Consider the following 16,659-nt stretch of genomic DNA (forward strand, 5'->3'; position numbering starts at 1 on the left):
CTTAGAGACAGTCTGTGTGACTCCTAGCTGAGGCTGCCTTATTAAAAGTCCTCCTCTGCACATTCAACACCACTGTCAGGAAAAGTAGCTTCAAAACTTTTTGGAACAATTTTCATTTTCACTCAGCTGGAGAGCACGACAGAGCTGAGCCAATTTATAATGTATGCCATTTGGTGAACACTTTTATCCAAAATAGCATAAGCAAGGGTGAACCCAGTGGGAACTGAAAGTTTTTCTGCTTAAGTCTACAGGTAGATAGATGGTAGATGTGACTGAGCTCAGACACCACTCAAACTGACTAGTTAAGCAGCCCTTTGTCTCTGCACTGTGGTGTGCTGGGTGAAGCAAAGACGGACGGGAGGCCAGTATCTATTACGGTGCTGCTATTTACTGACTCAGGCATATCTCTCATGAACAGGATACTTGTTAGCATCACACATAACAAACTAGAATTACTGCCTTGCCTTACCCATGAAGTTGCAGTTACAGTTTACATCCATGTATGTGAAAACATGGAGGCTTCACACACATCTTCCCCTGGCAGTGCAGAGGATCTATACCATCAGCACAGTTTCAAGGTGGGCACCCAAGATTAGTGTCACCAAATGTCTCCCCCTCTGTCCCTGAGATATGACATTGAGTAATGGCCAGCAAACTGTTTTTGCAGAACATTATGATGTCATAGTGAAGTTGACGTATGACCTTTTGTATATACTGTAAAATGTCATCTGTTGAGCATTTTATCCTATCAGACATTTGTGTAAAATTTCGTCATTATTAGCACACTATTCTTGATTTATGGCCAAAAACATGTTTTGTGAGGTCACACTGACCTTTGACCAATAAATTCTAGTCAGTTCATTCTTGAGTCCAAGAGGATGTTTGTGCCAAATTTACAGAAATTCCTTCAAGGTGTCCCTGAGCGTTCACAAGAGGGGATGGATGGAAGGATAGATAGATGTACGGACAACCCAAGAACATAAAGCCTTCAGCCACCGCTATCACCGCTATCAATCGCATGAAGGCGAGAAAGGGAACAAAAGAAAATCATCACATCTGAGAATGCCTAACCAGGAAGTATTTGGAAATTTTGCTTGATAAATGACTAAAAATATTAATGAAATATGAAATGAGTTTCTTAAAAAACAAAAATTCTGTGTGTTATTCAGCTGACTGTTGCAACTATATTCATAAAAATCACAACAACATCTGTGGTAGCCTGGAAATCCAGACTCAAATCTAGAAAGATTTTGAGTCTGGCCCTCACCGATACACCCTTCCTACCCAGAGCTTGCCTCTGTCAGATAGACTGATCTGATTGGTCCGATGGCGATTCACCAGGCTCTGCTCTTCGGGGCCAGATCCCCGTGCAGTGCAAATTAGAATTTGCTGGGGGCGGGATATCTGGATTTCCAGGTTACATCTGTGGAGCACTGAGCTCACAAACTACTTCAGCAAAGGTATCATGAACTGGCAAAGTTACACCAGCTGCATTTACCTACTGAGACAAAGCCACATTTCCAACTCTGGATTCATGGTGAATGGTATCACACACTACCATAAAAGCTGTAAGTGCTGATTGGGCATTAACAAGCCATTAAGTCAATTCCACATTGTCAAGCTACTGTTCTAATTTTTCACCAAAGAAAACAATAATGTGTTAATCATTCATTATATGCTAGTTTAAACTGTGCTGTCATGTTACATGCCAAAAAAAATCTACATTAAACTGACAGCATAAAAGTCTTAACAAGTTTCTTTCCTATATTTTGAAGTTTAACTACATAAAACCTGAAGAGACGAGAATTTAATCACTGAGTGCAGGTTTGGAGAGGTCATATGAGTTCACACAATGAATGCACACACAACGACAGTCCACCATAATTGGGCCCTTGCCAGTAGATTAATATGCATTCCCGCTCTATTAAAATGGCCTTTCTTATTGAGGCTCCAGAGAGTTAATTAAACAGATGCCATTTTGGAGGGCCAAGGATTCAGGGATAAAATTGCCTTGATTTGAGAGGCGGGACACTCGGGTGGATAACTGCACCGTCCTTATGTCGCTGCACTTAACCTTCTCTGACCAACGTTTATTTGGTAATGGTTACACGCTAAGCCTGTTGTTCTAATTAAAGCTGAGACGGACGTTATAACCAAAGAGCTGTTGCTGAAGTTTTCCTGAGAAAGGGCATGCGGAATGTGGTATTTAAAGAGAAAAATCTCTCTGGAGAAGATGCCAATCAGCTGTGATCATATACTCAAATACAAACAGCAGCTGCGTGTTGGTCGCTAGTTACAGAGAGAATGAGAGATTCAATAACACAAAGAGCACAACATTATTATTTATTTTATAACTGTAAAAAAGTACATGATTTGGTCTATGGCCAGTGGCACTCCCAAAGGGTGGCCAGGGGAGGCCATGGCCAACCTGATACAATTGCTGCCCCCTACTGGTGTTGTTGCTGTGATGTGCTTCTAAGCTGGGGCAAAGTTAGGAGTATCTTTGTACCAATAATGTCATGCTAGCTTGTCAGGAAGGGGTCCAATAATGCTCCAAAGTTTGGAAATTCTGGCAAGGAAAAAACTGGCATGGCCACTTTTGGTGAGGGGTCCTTTGAACCCTCACCTCAAATGGATTCAGGGTAACCACGAGTCTCCCCTAAACCGGCATGCCCATTTTATGCTAATCCCATGCAGTTTTTGGGGAAAAAAACATGTAGTTTCTTGCATGCAGTATAAATGTGTTATTTTCTGTTATTTTAGTAACATTAACTGTAAAATAATAACACAAAGTATATCAGTATGCAGTTCCTTACTCTTTCACGTCCAGTGTGTAGGATTATGGGTGATATATTGGCAGAAATAGAATACAATTTTCAGAACTATGTTTTCGTTTGTGTATTATCACCTGAAACTATGAGCCGAGTATATCTAGATAGGGAGTGGGTCCTCTTTTATGGAGTTCGGCATGTTGTTTCTATAGTAGGCGAGAATGGACAAACCAAACACTGGCTGTAGATTCCCTCTACAGCATTGGCTACCTGGTTCCTGGTTCTCCTTCACGCTTGGCACATGGGAGAAATTTCAGTTGATATCTGCAGCCTCACCACTGGATACCACTAGATGCTACACACTCAACCTTTAACACAGTTTTTAACTAGTCTATATACTCCAACAGCATAAAAGAATTCCTGAAATTCAGTTAAGGCTTTTGGTTTTGGTGTGTCACCCAAAGATTTTCTGCTGCCCATTCTAGCCACCCCCATGAAACATTTCTGGAGGCACCACTGACTAGGGCTGGGCAATACATAAATATTATATCAGTGTGCTGATATGAGACGAGATATCATCTTAGATTTTGGACATCATAATATTGTGAAAGTGATGTACATACCAGACTGGCTGTTCTGTTATTTGCCTTTACCCACTTAGTCATTGTATCCACATTACTGGTGATTATTTATCAAAAATCACATTGTGTAAATATCTTGTGAGAACACCACCAGCTAACCCCACAATATTGTCACAATATTATCACTGTCTGCCATTTTTTAGTCACTTTATTCATCTGATGTAGCAATTTTATTTATCTATCATTATCTTTCATTTTTATTTATTTTTTTTTCTCTTTAATCTTATTCTATTTAATGTCCTTTGATTTTGTCTTGTGCTGCTGTGATCCTTGAATTTCCCCCCTGGGGGATCAAATAAAGTATATCTTATCTTATCTTATCTTATCTTATTTGGTCATCTTGATCTTTCAGTGAGTAAAACAGAAAATGCTGCTAAAGTTAACACTCAGAAAACTAAAAGATGAAGTCCTATTCAAATAGTTATGCTCTGTAATAAGAACCTTACCTTGCTTATGCAAAGCAATATTATATAAGGTGAACTCTCACAAGGTCTCCAGGAAGGAATAAAAATTGCTACGATAAATAATGTGCAGGCTCTAATTCAAAAAGTTCTCAAACATCATCCACAGAATGACTCCTGCTTGAACAGTGGGGTGCTTAAGGAGCAATTGAGTGTGTGTCCGTGATTTGACCTCTTAAAGCCAATAAACAGTCAGTCCACAGATGGCCACTTATTCCCACCTTGATGAATCATAAAGGAAGGATTTTGAGGGCTTAGGAGAGTTAGAAAAATATGAAGTCATAAACAAACTAACAACATTTTTGCTGTAAGGTGTAGACTGTTAAATGCAGGCAGTGAGGCAGCAGATGATAGTAAAGGAATTACTCAGCGGGTCTGTCCCAGAAGCCCTGCCTCTCAGGGGAATAGTGGAGAAGGCACCAACTGGGGGAGAATCATAGCCTGAGGGAGGTGGTGGAGTTGGGTTAATCTCCCGTACCAGTGCTTTCAATAACTGCATGTCAGAGCTTGGCTGTCTTTGCCATTTTGTGTGATTTTTTTTTTTTTTTGCAAGTCTTTAAATCTTCCCCTCATGTCAAGTCTTAAAGCTGATATCTCATCTGAGGCCAGGCCATAACTCCAAGTTGAGATGAACAGATGCAGCTCCAGTGATGTACTGCTCCCTCAAGAACAGCCAGCGCTGTAGCTCAGTCCCATTAAACAAAAAGTACAAGACCGAGACAGAAACAAAACATGACCTGGCGTTGGGATCCACGTTTTCATCAGCCAAACTACGCAAATGACCGGTTTTAGTTGCCACAAACAAGATTAACCTCAGTGGCAAAAAAGGAACAACATAATGTGGCGACTTCAGCGTTCCTGTAAATCAACAGCTTCTTGTCAAAGTGACCGAAGAAAAGCCTGACCGTTTTGCTGAACTTTTTTTTTTTTGGGGGGGGGGGGGGGGGGGCAGAGCTTCCACGAATAGGTTCAACTTCAGTTTACAGCTCCCGGGCAACCAACATCAAGGCGTGAGTTGTTTGTCAGGTGGCAACAAAACTTTACCTCTTTGAAAGAACAACATCAGTGCTTTGGAAGACAGTGAAAGCGAGGGCAACCCAAGAAAGTTGTTGAAAAGATCTTGGGCACATACGGCAGGATCTGTGTAAGAAATCCCAAAATAGGATGTAACAGTGGAGATCGTGTCTATTGCTTTAAATCTGTTTTTATGGATGTTAAGTGGGGCAGCACAAAGAACTAACTTGTTCACTTCATTCTCAGTGGCAGACTGGGACCAAATGTGCCAAAAGAGGTATTAGCTACTCAGATAATCCAAGCTAGAAAACAACTACATGTCAGGTTTTTTTAAATTAAAAAAAAAAAAAATAATAATCACCTAAGAATGTCATTAAACAAGACATCAAAGTCATCCATTTTCTCAGTCTAAATGTTTGAGCCTGTCATTTAACCACATGTCGTGTCTGTAATCCATCATTTTGACTATTACTTGATGTGCCGTCCATAACAGCTTTCTGGGGACTTTGAGCACATTTGCAGATGAGATTAGTATTTGAGAATAAAGTCTGACCACTGCTGTGAGTGCAGCACCTGTTATATAAATCCACTGGTAACAGTAAACCACAACACCCCTGTTTGAGAGGAGGATGAACTTACCTTTGGTTGAGGAGACAGACCCATACAAATAGCAGGACAGGCTGACATTTATCACACCAGAGCCACCACACTTGAGATGCTGCACCTGAACAAAAGAGAGGACGACATTTTAGATATCCGTGTAAAGCCTGTAAATATACAGTGAGCATTAAAAGGAAACGTTTGACATTTTGGGAAATGCGCTTATTTGCTTTCTTGCTGAGAGTTAGATGAGAAGACTGATACCTATGAAAGAGGCACCAATCCTCTCATCTGACTCTCAGCAAGAAAGTAAATAAGCGTATTTCCCAAAATGTCAAACTTTAGAATTTTTAAATTTCCTTTTAATAGAGGAAAATACCAGCTGTATTAATGTGACAAAGCATATGGGAATGTTTACAGTGTATAATGGACAAGACTTGAGAAGCAAAGTCAGATTTCCATTACTACTATTTGGTATGCAGTCCAAAATCCCTGTGGAGAATATAACATGACCATACTACCTACCAACTACCTAGAACATCTGTATGAACAATAAAAATTGAAATATCTCTCTGATTAAATTAGGATCAATGCAAAACTACAATTGTCATTCTCTGCCCATGATGATTATGTGACAATGTTGATTAATTAAGCCATATTACTGCACTACAAACCAATGAGAGAAACACTTATCAATGGCAAAGAAAACATCATGCTCCAACTAGGAGTCCTGTCAGTGATCTTTGAGACCTTAAAGAGAGAGATATTTGCAATTAAAGAATACAGATCTCACAGGTATACCTGCATTAGGTCTAATAGATTATCATTTATTCATCATCTTAGAATATACTACATATAAAGTGCAGCAGGGACAACATTTTATTGTAGGCTGGCCTGGAAGTTAACGTCGCAGTAGTTCCCTCCTCAAAAAGCCTGTGGGATTTTTCCATTGGATTCTTGCATTATTGCAGAAAATAAGTTCTGTCAAATTTCTCAAAATAAGTTCATGATACTTACACGTTTTGTTCAGCAAGATTATCTTTTTAAAGCGTAAATGCAGTCACCAGAAGTAAAAAGCTAATGTTAGTCTATAAATGAACTACGCCACATGCCCATGACGTGCAAAAATGCTGACTAATTTACATGTTTTAGGACTTATTCCTGCATCACTCTATTACTGATAGAGCAGTGCATTTAAATCTGTATGTCTGGAATATCTTGAGGAGTATGCTGCAGGTCTGATTTGAGATATTTCCATGACGATTGGGACAATTTTTTCACAATCAGAATCCACTTTAACTGCAGTGAATCAAAGCTATCACCTTAATTGAGTTAAGCCGGATAATTGTTTTCCTGTCGGCTTCGGGCAGGGTGAGGCAGGTTTTACTGCACATTTTACATCCTGAAGCTGCTGAGTGAAGCCCTTCCACACACTTTCTCTGGCCCAACATGTTATATTGATAATAACATCAACATACTGACAGGCTGTTGTTAAAAAAGAGGCTCCACCATATAAGAGATTGACAATATTGACTGGCAGCTATCAGATTTATAATTTAAGACCTACATTCACTGCATGAGTCTGTCACTAGTCTGAATAGGAAAAGGTGCTGGAGAACCTTCATGGTAGAAAACACACCCAGCATGAAAAGATGAGAGGTACACAACAGAGAACTGCCTGAATAAAAGCTATGAGAGGCGCATGAGGACAGCAACAGACCCAGACAGCAGCATGGGGTGATGAGTCTCACGTCCTGTTTGGTCAGGGGGCGAGACCATGACAAGATACTGACAGAGAAAATGCAGGACCTCCAGCTGAGTACCTGACGTACCTCTCTATCCTCTCTTTCTCTCTTTACTCCTACTCCTTTAACTGTGTTTGCTGAGCACTATAGGCTACTTAACATGTGAAAGGACACAAGCAGAAGAATCTAGGAACATATCCCTGAAAGCTTAACACACTGCAACTATACAAGACATGAGCAAATACATAAAACACAATCAAATAACGAAATCCTCACCAGTCTTCAACAGTTCTACAGCACATATAATGCAATTATGTTTCACAATTTGCCAGTGTTACTTCAGCCCAGTGACCAAAAGAAAATCTTGGCATTGTAGGTTTCTGCAAACCATGAATACGTTCCATTTGCGCATTTTTCACATCAACTTTTCTAAAATGACAAAGTGTATGAGCTAATTTTGTCATAAGTAGGTGGATGGGTGGTTGAAGGCATGACACCAACAAAACCAGTTGTTTTTCAGGCAGTTATTGCTGTGTTTCCAGCAGCTCTTTAGCCACCAAATGTGGATGTTGTTAGCAATCCCTGGATCTTTTTCCAGCAGCTTTTTCAGGGACCTGTCGCTGTGTTTCCTGCAACGTTTTTTGCCCCCAAAGCGTGGGTGTTTTTTTAGCAACCCATTGCTTTTTTTTTCCAGTGGGAATAGTGCCATGAACAAAGTTGTTTTTTACTGAGACATCCCTGCTTTTTTTTTTTTTTTTTTTTTTCACCTAAAACCAGGTAGTTTAATTCAAAACACGATTTTTTTCCTAACCATAACCAAGTTAACCACAGCGTTGCTGAAACAAAGTAAAAAACAGATAAGCTTCCAAATAATTATGACAGAGATTTCATAACTGTGCTATCCTCTAATTTAAGTCTTTGTAATTTGTACAAAATCATATAAAATAGTCCAACATTTTCTGGTGCATTGCAGTGAAGGAAAAGCACACCCAAAAACTCATTTTCAGCATCTAGTAAAAACCTGTCTTGTTGAAAATGTGACGACATTTACAATTCCTGGGAGGCCTGCAAAGGAAAACTGACAGGAGTGCTTGCAAGCGGCGGCCTCATTCAATGGTATTGCTCATTCTGCAGGATCTTTTATGTGACACCATTACAGCTGAAGCTTTTTTTTTTGTTTTTACAAAGGGGGTGATTCAATGCTTTATGAAAAGAACAAAAAAAATTGTTCTACAGAGCAAGCAAATACGGACTTAAACTTCCTTTTCAAGAGCCCCGAGGGGCAGATTAGTTAGAAACAACGGCATCTTAGAAAATGGATCCAACAATCAGCGGCGGCATTGGGCTGAGTCATAATTTATTACCCATGCACGCTTCACAGTAGCGCCTGTTAGTGTGAGACTCAACACTGGGCATCAGACTGAAAATAGATGCAAGAAACTGGAGCTGGGAAAACGATCACATTACAGCATTGTTGGGCTTCTATAAAAGCACATGACATGTTTGACTGTAGCTCTGTGGTGTTTAATGGTGGGGAGGGTTTTCTTTTTGTTGTTAATAGAGCACTGTCTGATGCTCATGTTTCATTGCCCTAGAATCACTGCCTTCCTCAGATACAAAGGAACAGCTTGCTATCAGCCTTCATATCGTCTATAACCACACGAGTATCGCAAGGTCCTTGTAGTACTCTGATTTTAATGAGCAAAAACACATCCACACACAAAGCTAGACTTAAGAAGAATGGAAAACACGATTCCGTTTTTACTGACTTGAAGTGGTCAACAAAACTCACCCCTACTGTCTATTTTTTCCTGTCTCTCTCCCTCACACACACACACAGCACATATACAGAAGTCAGAGGCAGGCAGCTTCCATAAATAGAATGGAAAGTAGGCAAGTGGCTGCTGGGAGTGGCTTTTACTGGGAATATGATCGATTAAAAAGCAATTTGCTCCTCCGCTCAGGCCCTGCACTTCTAAATGACAGCCCCCCACGGTCCAGATGGAGCTCTGAGGGGTCGGAGTAGCCGGCCTGCCCCGCCTGCTTCCCCATCGCCCCCCCCCCCTTTATACGCACACACAGCCTCCACTCCCAAGCCCGGGCCTCGGTTACAGTCTGGTGGGCATCTGGAAAGCGACCAGGCAGAAACATCCAAGCAGCCCCTGCTGGTCTGACAGAGAACCTAGACTTTGGTCTAACACACCGTGTATTTGCGAAAGCTGAAATGGAGACGAGAGGGCAGGTTAAGACAAACAGGAGCAGAACGCCGCACAGCACAAAGTCAGACCAGGCAGGAATTCAATTTAGTAGTCAGGGTGCACTGGACCAACACCTGCCTGCCTATACAGCCACTACTGCAAAACACACAGTTTAGACACAACTGTAACATGGTAACATTGGCTTTGTAAAATCATATGTTATGGTTTCTACTACATTTCTCAGCATGATCTTTGATGTGAGAAACTACTGTCGTTACTTTACTTATTTCTCCTGGAGGGTGCTTTTACTGCTGCGGATCCTCTCTTATCTTCATGATAGCCTATGCACATCATTGTGAGTGCAATGATATCTTAAGTGCTGGTCATATTTGGTCATGACGTAAGATTACTTCTGTTCTGAAAAACATGGCATCTTTACACAACTAATGAAAGGAAACTTTATCATAATTGAAATTAAAATTGTGAGTTTTCTGGTAGTTTGTAATCACCCTGATAATACAGCACCAGCTAATATTTGATTAGGTTGTACAGATATTGTAATGGCAATCCATTACATTACTATTTTAATGACAGAATCAAATCTTACTATGCTCTAATGTTATGCCACACCAATCCATAGCACCACAATTAGAGCCGAAAAAATGATTAGATTACTCAATTAGTCGACAGTCAGGAAATTAATGGGCATTATCTTAATAGCTGTTGATAGACAGAGGTAATTTCCCCATAAAAATACCAAACATTGCTGGTTCCAACTTCACAAACATGAGGATGTGTTTGTCTTATTCTCTAGACTCTGAAAATGTTGTGATAAGATTTCACTATTTTCAGTTTTTCCACCATTAACATTTTATAGATCAAAAACATTATTTCGATTGAAAAAATAATCGTCTGGTGCAGCCATACCCCAAATTCCAGTACGTACAGTAAGTACAAAGATATACAGTGCAACCCCTGGCCTTGAACATGCTGCATGTGTGGCTGATCACTTACTGGGAACAGAGGCTGGGGTGAAAATAAAATGGGAGGAGGGTAAGACAAAGGGCAGGAGGACCATATGGACCCTGGCTGTACAGTTTGGCTGGTTGCATGGGGGCACTGTTTGGGAGATTGGCCCAATAGTGATCCTGCTGTCACTGATGGTAATAGAAAACAAAAATGATCTGTGTGCTCCAGATTATGGACAGTTGAGTGAAAAGAGAAAAGGAAAAATCTTAACAAACTAAAAACCATTTGTCAGAGATTGAAGATGTATTGTAAATATGATTTGCATTCATAACCAATGACACCATACTTATCCATTGACTTAAATGAATGTTGTCACACTGCACATTGTGTGAAAGAAGCTGTTTTAGTTTCATAGCTGTGGCTGAGAAACACTTAGCGTTTAATGGCAGAAATTTCCTATCCACATCAATCTGCAGGGGTTTCACTGCAAAAGCACATCAGTGACAGACCTAAGACATTGACGCTATTTTGAAGTGCCAGGGAGTATGTTCTCCATTACCATAGGAACACAGGTAGTAAGTGGTGGTGATAGTGGAGACAGCTAAAAACACACAGTCAGCTGCCATTTTTAAAATGGCCAAATAAAAGACACCAATCACTTAAACTGATTATTAGACAGACCTGGTCACGCCTTTCATCTTCCACATTCACTGTATTGATTTTCCCATATGACACAGGATTCAAAGCTGCAGTGTGTCTACTTTTCTGGCTTTTCAGCAACACTTCCCCTGATTATCCTCACTGTCTGCAGCTCTTGGCTTCAGCAGAGCTTGGCTTCAGACCTCTTCAGACTTAGCGGCTGGAGGTTAATTGATACTGACAGATGACGTAACGGGGAAGTCATTTGCAGGGAGACCTGGCTTCTTTATCAATGACGGTACTCCTCTAACACACAGACAGAAGAGAGGGAGTTAACAGATGTGATTCTGTCCAGAAGGCTCATGTTTCCACATGCATAGTGTTAGTGGGCTAATGATTTAATCCATAGCAAAATGTGTAAGGTACAGAGTTTGGACCAAGTCCCTGTTTTGCAAGTCACAAGTAAGTGTCAAGTCCTTGCAGTCAAGTCCCAAGCCAAGACAGGCAAGTCCGAAGTCCTGAACTTTGAGTTTCAAGTCCCAAACAAGTCATAAACCAAATGTAACCATGTTAACAGAGTCATAACTTTAGCTAGGCACAAGCTCATTAACTATGTTAATATTATCCTCGACTTCAAATGTTGAACGAAGCTAAAAAGTTATTGCATTTCCATCTGTAATTTTAGACCTGCACATTTTGCATATTGCAATTTGTCTTTTGGGAAAGGCTAATTTTTTTCCAACTGCCGCTCAGTGATGTAGCGTTAGTTTGCAGCTTGATTTGATGCTTTCAGACTGATCAAACAATGAAAATCTGGAGAATTAAGTGTGATTGCTGGTAGTGTTAGTAGATTCAGGAAATTAAGGGAAGTGAATATAGTTGTGGTACACTTTTTAAATAACATAGTTTTGAATGTTTGGAGTTGGGGGAGGTATCAAGTATTTTCAAGTCATAAGGCTCAAGTCCAAGTGGCATTTAAGTCAAAGAGTTATAAGTCTTTCTTGATTTTGTCAAGTCTAAGTCAACAAAGTCATGACTTGAGACTACCTCAAGTCCAAGTCGTGTGACTCGAGTCCACATCTCTGGTAAATTATAAACATTGTTCATTTTCTGTGATACAGCAGTGATACTTATCACCTTTCACTTTTAAACTAAACTAAACTTAGCTAGCCTACTTAAATTCTACTTTTATCATTTCAATGATGATATGACAGAACTGAAGCAATGGTTTGACATTATGGGAAATATGCTTTATTGCCAAGGTAAGAAAAGATTCTCATGGCTGTACGCTTAAGATGAAGCTACAGCCAGAAGTTGCTTAGCTTAGCTAAGCATTAAGATTGCAAACAGGGGGAAACATAGCTTAATTGCCTTGTTAACTGACTGTAAAGCATACTTCATTTATTCAACTAACCAAAACCGTCTCTAGTCTTTCAGCTGCCTGTCCAACTAGTAGAGACTGACATCTGGTGGCACCAGCTGTGCACTACAGCACATCGCCCCAATGCAGCATCTCTGTATCAGTTTAATAGAAAGAAGAGTGTTTGTATTTTTCATGGTATTAAAACTCATATAATGAGACTTTGTAGATATACTGGTATACTATGATATTGTGATACTAGAGTTGGGTCGATTACTGGTTTTGCTGGTCCAGTCTGATCTACGAGCTTAAACCGATTTGACTTTATGTAAACCGGCTGAACCTTGACATTTGACATTACGACACGTTCTGGAAAATCAAAAAGTAGCCTACATCAGCAACCTGTGCTGATAGGGTCACAGTGCTAAATCCAACATCAGTTTTTGGGCTGACGAGAGGAGACATGACAGAGTTGTCTCTCAAGAAGACTAAAACTGCACCAATATGACAACATTTTGGATTGAAAGGCAATGGAAGAGGTGTCTTAACCGGCTGCTAGCGCTGTTTTCAGCTGAACTTTCTTCAGACACCCTGCGTCTACTTATACATGTTGCTCGCCTTAAAAACACCATTGATATGGGGAATTATCTCTATGATACATCCTTCTGTCTCTACAAAAACCTAAATCAAGTGGAAGCTTGTTGGAGGGAGATGACTGTCGAGAGGAACATTTCTGATAAGGTAAATGACCACCGCTAATAAGTTAGGCTGCTTGCTGTTGGCTATGCTGTATGTGGCTTCCAGTAAATATCACAATATAAAATTTGTTTTTTGTTTTATTAAGTACATTACAAACGTAGGAAGACAGCAAGTAGGCTACTCACCCATCTTTTAAGTGCTTACATGTTGAGTCTGATCTCAAGCACACAGCTGATAGGTACACGGTTTGTTTACATGACATAACGGAAGTGCATATCTAACGGATTCAATGTGGACAAAGAGCTCCAATGTTACACGATGCCACAGGATAGTCAGATGCTAGTTTTCTGTTGTGACACTGTCCCCATGTTCCATTTACACTGGCCCAAGCCTATGAGATAACACCCAAGCCTAGCTGACTGTTAGATTTATTTATTTCCTTAAAATTTTTATTATCACTGCAAGTTGATGATGCAATATTAGACTATTGCTATCATGCACTCTTGGCCACCATATTCGAGCAGTGGAAGTCTAAAAGCATGCCAGCCCTATTTCATATGATCATTTACCTAAAGGCTACTGGACCTCTGCTGCCAAGAAACAAACACTTCAGCCGGCGTCTTTTGTCAGTGACTCAGTGACCTTGAATGGTTGATCAGAGGTCCCATGAGTTCACTGCTAATGGGATCAAGGGATAGTGATGGTGGGCGAGTAGGGGTGGGGGGTCTTACTGGATTTCCGTGAGGAGAAACAACCAGAATTAAAGCCCCTCTGGTAAGACAGAAAAACCGTAAGAACTTTTGTTCCCTCATCTTTTCACCCACTCACAGTGGCTGGCTGATTGATATTCTTATGAATGTTAATACTAAAGCACCTCTTCCAAAGCTCACCTTGACAGAATTGATTTTCCTCAAAAATAATTCAGCCGAGGCATAATGGAAACTACTAAAAGTGCCTCAAAGGCTGGATTCAATGGTTTTGAAGTGAAAAAGTTTCTGCCGTGATTCCCTTCGGTATAAAAATGACTCTCTGTAGACTGCAGATCCAATCTTCAAACTATAGAACAGATTTAATACAGGTACGTCTACGTTTGACTTTATGACCTATTGTCTCCTGCTCCTTCCTCAGACATAAAATATTCATTCATCTTGGCGCACAGATTAATAAGAAGCTTATTGCTGCTGTTGCAGAAAATCCTCAAAACACTCATTTCATTTTTCTGTTCTCAAATTAACATAGTTTTTTATGCATCATTTCTCGACTCTAGAGCCTCACAAATCCCAACACATGATACAAACACAAAATGCATGATTGTCAATCTGAAAAATTAAGCTTTTACTTTTTTGAATCAATGAAACAGCAGCTACATGAAAAATTCAGGGTTTCCATTTAACCTCCAATCTCACCTCTGATAGTTTGGAAAATGGATACAGGCAAAGAGGAGTGGACACTTCCACTTGATATGGCATTAAAAGCAGCAGTCTCTCCTATTATGGCTTATGGATTAGCCAGTCGCAACTCTCCCACACACACTCCCCCACATACACATGCACACACACACGCACACGCACACACACACACACACACAAACACAGCTTTCTCTGGCACAAGCAATGTGTCAAACAATAGTTGCCAAGTCTGCTGCCTGCAACAAAAGATGGAAAGAATTAGAGAAATGGAAATGGTGATTCAACGCCGTTATGAAAACTGGAGCGCAGCGTGCTATGACAGAGTGAAAACCCATTCAGTCTGACTTAATGCTCCGTGGAATCTCTTCCCCGCCCCAACCCCCTATTTGTGGCACTCAAAAATGCAAACAAAAATCAACTGTATTGTCCCTGAGTTTTTATACACATACACACACACACACACACCCCTCCCTTTGCTCCCAGTCTGTCTGGCTTCCCACATTTAAGATTCAATATTTAATTGCCATGTCACCCCTGCTGATTGGAATTTGAACACTGGTACGCAGCAGTTATTCAGGAGTCCTGAGTCAAATATATACAAAATATTAGTGCAAAGATGAGGTAAATTCAGGTAAAAGCCATTATTCTCTATTGACTTCCTTTGCAAAACCTATACTTGTCACAGAAGAGAAGCAGGCGAGTTAGATTTTTAAATTGCACAAAAGGGGCTGCAACTCAATATCATGTCCCACATATTTTGCACATTCAGTGAATTTCGGTCCATTTATACCCTCAGCCCCACTTCACCTCACCTCTCCTTTCACACCCAACAAAGTTACACCATATTGAATTCTCCCAATAGAAAGTGCAAGTGCAGACCTTTCTGACATCTATTTAAGCCTTCAGCCATATATCTGAGCCTGGGACCCATCCAGGAGCGGTAAATACCCATGCAGAGGCAGCGGCGCTGCAAAGCTACAGAGGAGATTGGTATTCAGAGTGGCACCTTCCAAAGTTGAAGCTGCATAAATAGCCCAAACTATTACATAAAGGTAAACAAACCGCATTGTGCCCGATCATATCAGCTCAGTGCTGTAGCAGGTGGATAAACTGACACAGCCTGCTCTGCTCATCAAATGATATAATACTATGTTTTTTGGCTTTATTAGTCTTTGTAGCAGAGCAAGGGCCGAGAGCTGTCGAGATAGAAGCACAATGAGAAGACAATAAGGGAGCAGGAACAGAAACATGGCAGAGGTAGACAGCAAAATGGGCCAAGCGACTCAAAGTGAGCTGTGAAGTTTTAGTCTTTCAACAGTGCCTTCCTTTGCCGGGTAGCAAAGCGGACCAAACTGTAGAGAAATGAATGGTAGATGTCTTGCAGTGGCTGCCAAACCTTTTTCAGAAATCATAGTTCATTGCTCAGATAATAAGCCTCACAAGTTTGGATAAAGGATCACACTGGCATGTGCACACAAGCACACACACGCATGCACACACCAAGACCTGTTTATTCTGTTCACTATGGCTCACTAACAGCCCAACATCTCCCCACAACAGCCAGGATGTGACATGCTTGTCTGTTTGCAGGCAGAGAAATAAATATCATGTCTTTCACTTTTTGTTGGAGTCGTCAGCCTCACAAGCTACATCCAATTTAAATGGTGTCTGAGGCTGCCAGAAGAGGGAATCCAAAATGAGGGAAGGTGGGAACAGAAGGTATAGTGACGGAGACAGGAATAGACGAGGAGACAGATAGACAGGAAACAACAGTGTGGAAAAGGAGAGAAGAACGCCATGGATATGGAATAAGTACATAGAGAGGGATAAAGGAAGCATTGATAGGGATTTGGGGAGCAGTAGTGGACTTCCACATCTTCTCCCTTATGAGGGACTTTTGTGGCAGGCTGTCTGTGCTGCTGTCAAACAGCGTCAACACTCTCCTTCTCTCTGGAAACAAGGGTTGGGGTTGTTTATCCATCCAAATCCTGCAGGTCTGTTCACTCAGTGTCAAACCAATCGAAGCACATATTTAAAAGAAATCTGTCATGTTAAAAATTCAGCAAATACGATGATAGATGGGTCCATACTAACTGATTGCACAAATTATAGAGTTAAGGTCAGGTCACATCAGCATTTTAAAAAGTAACATT

General features: G+C 40.7%; 1 protein-coding gene across 13 annotated transcripts in view; it reads right to left on the bottom strand.

Moving 5' to 3' along the window:
- The window catches only part of arvcfb (ARVCF delta catenin family member b), a 262,549-nt gene that overhangs the window by 200,516 nt on the left and 45,374 nt on the right, over positions 1 to 16,659 (bottom strand). For all 13 annotated transcript variants that reach the window (XM_078170905.1, XM_078170903.1, XM_033618562.2 and 10 more), the window contains exon 2: positions 5,527 to 5,611. The gene's annotated coding sequence lies outside the window, so the exon portion shown is untranslated. The remainder of the gene's footprint in view (positions 1 to 5,526; positions 5,612 to 16,659) is intronic.

This window comes from Epinephelus lanceolatus, chromosome 9 (assembly GCF_041903045.1).
Source record: "Epinephelus lanceolatus isolate andai-2023 chromosome 9, ASM4190304v1, whole genome shotgun sequence".
Classification (NCBI taxonomy): Eukaryota; Metazoa; Chordata; class Actinopteri; order Perciformes; family Serranidae; genus Epinephelus; species Epinephelus lanceolatus.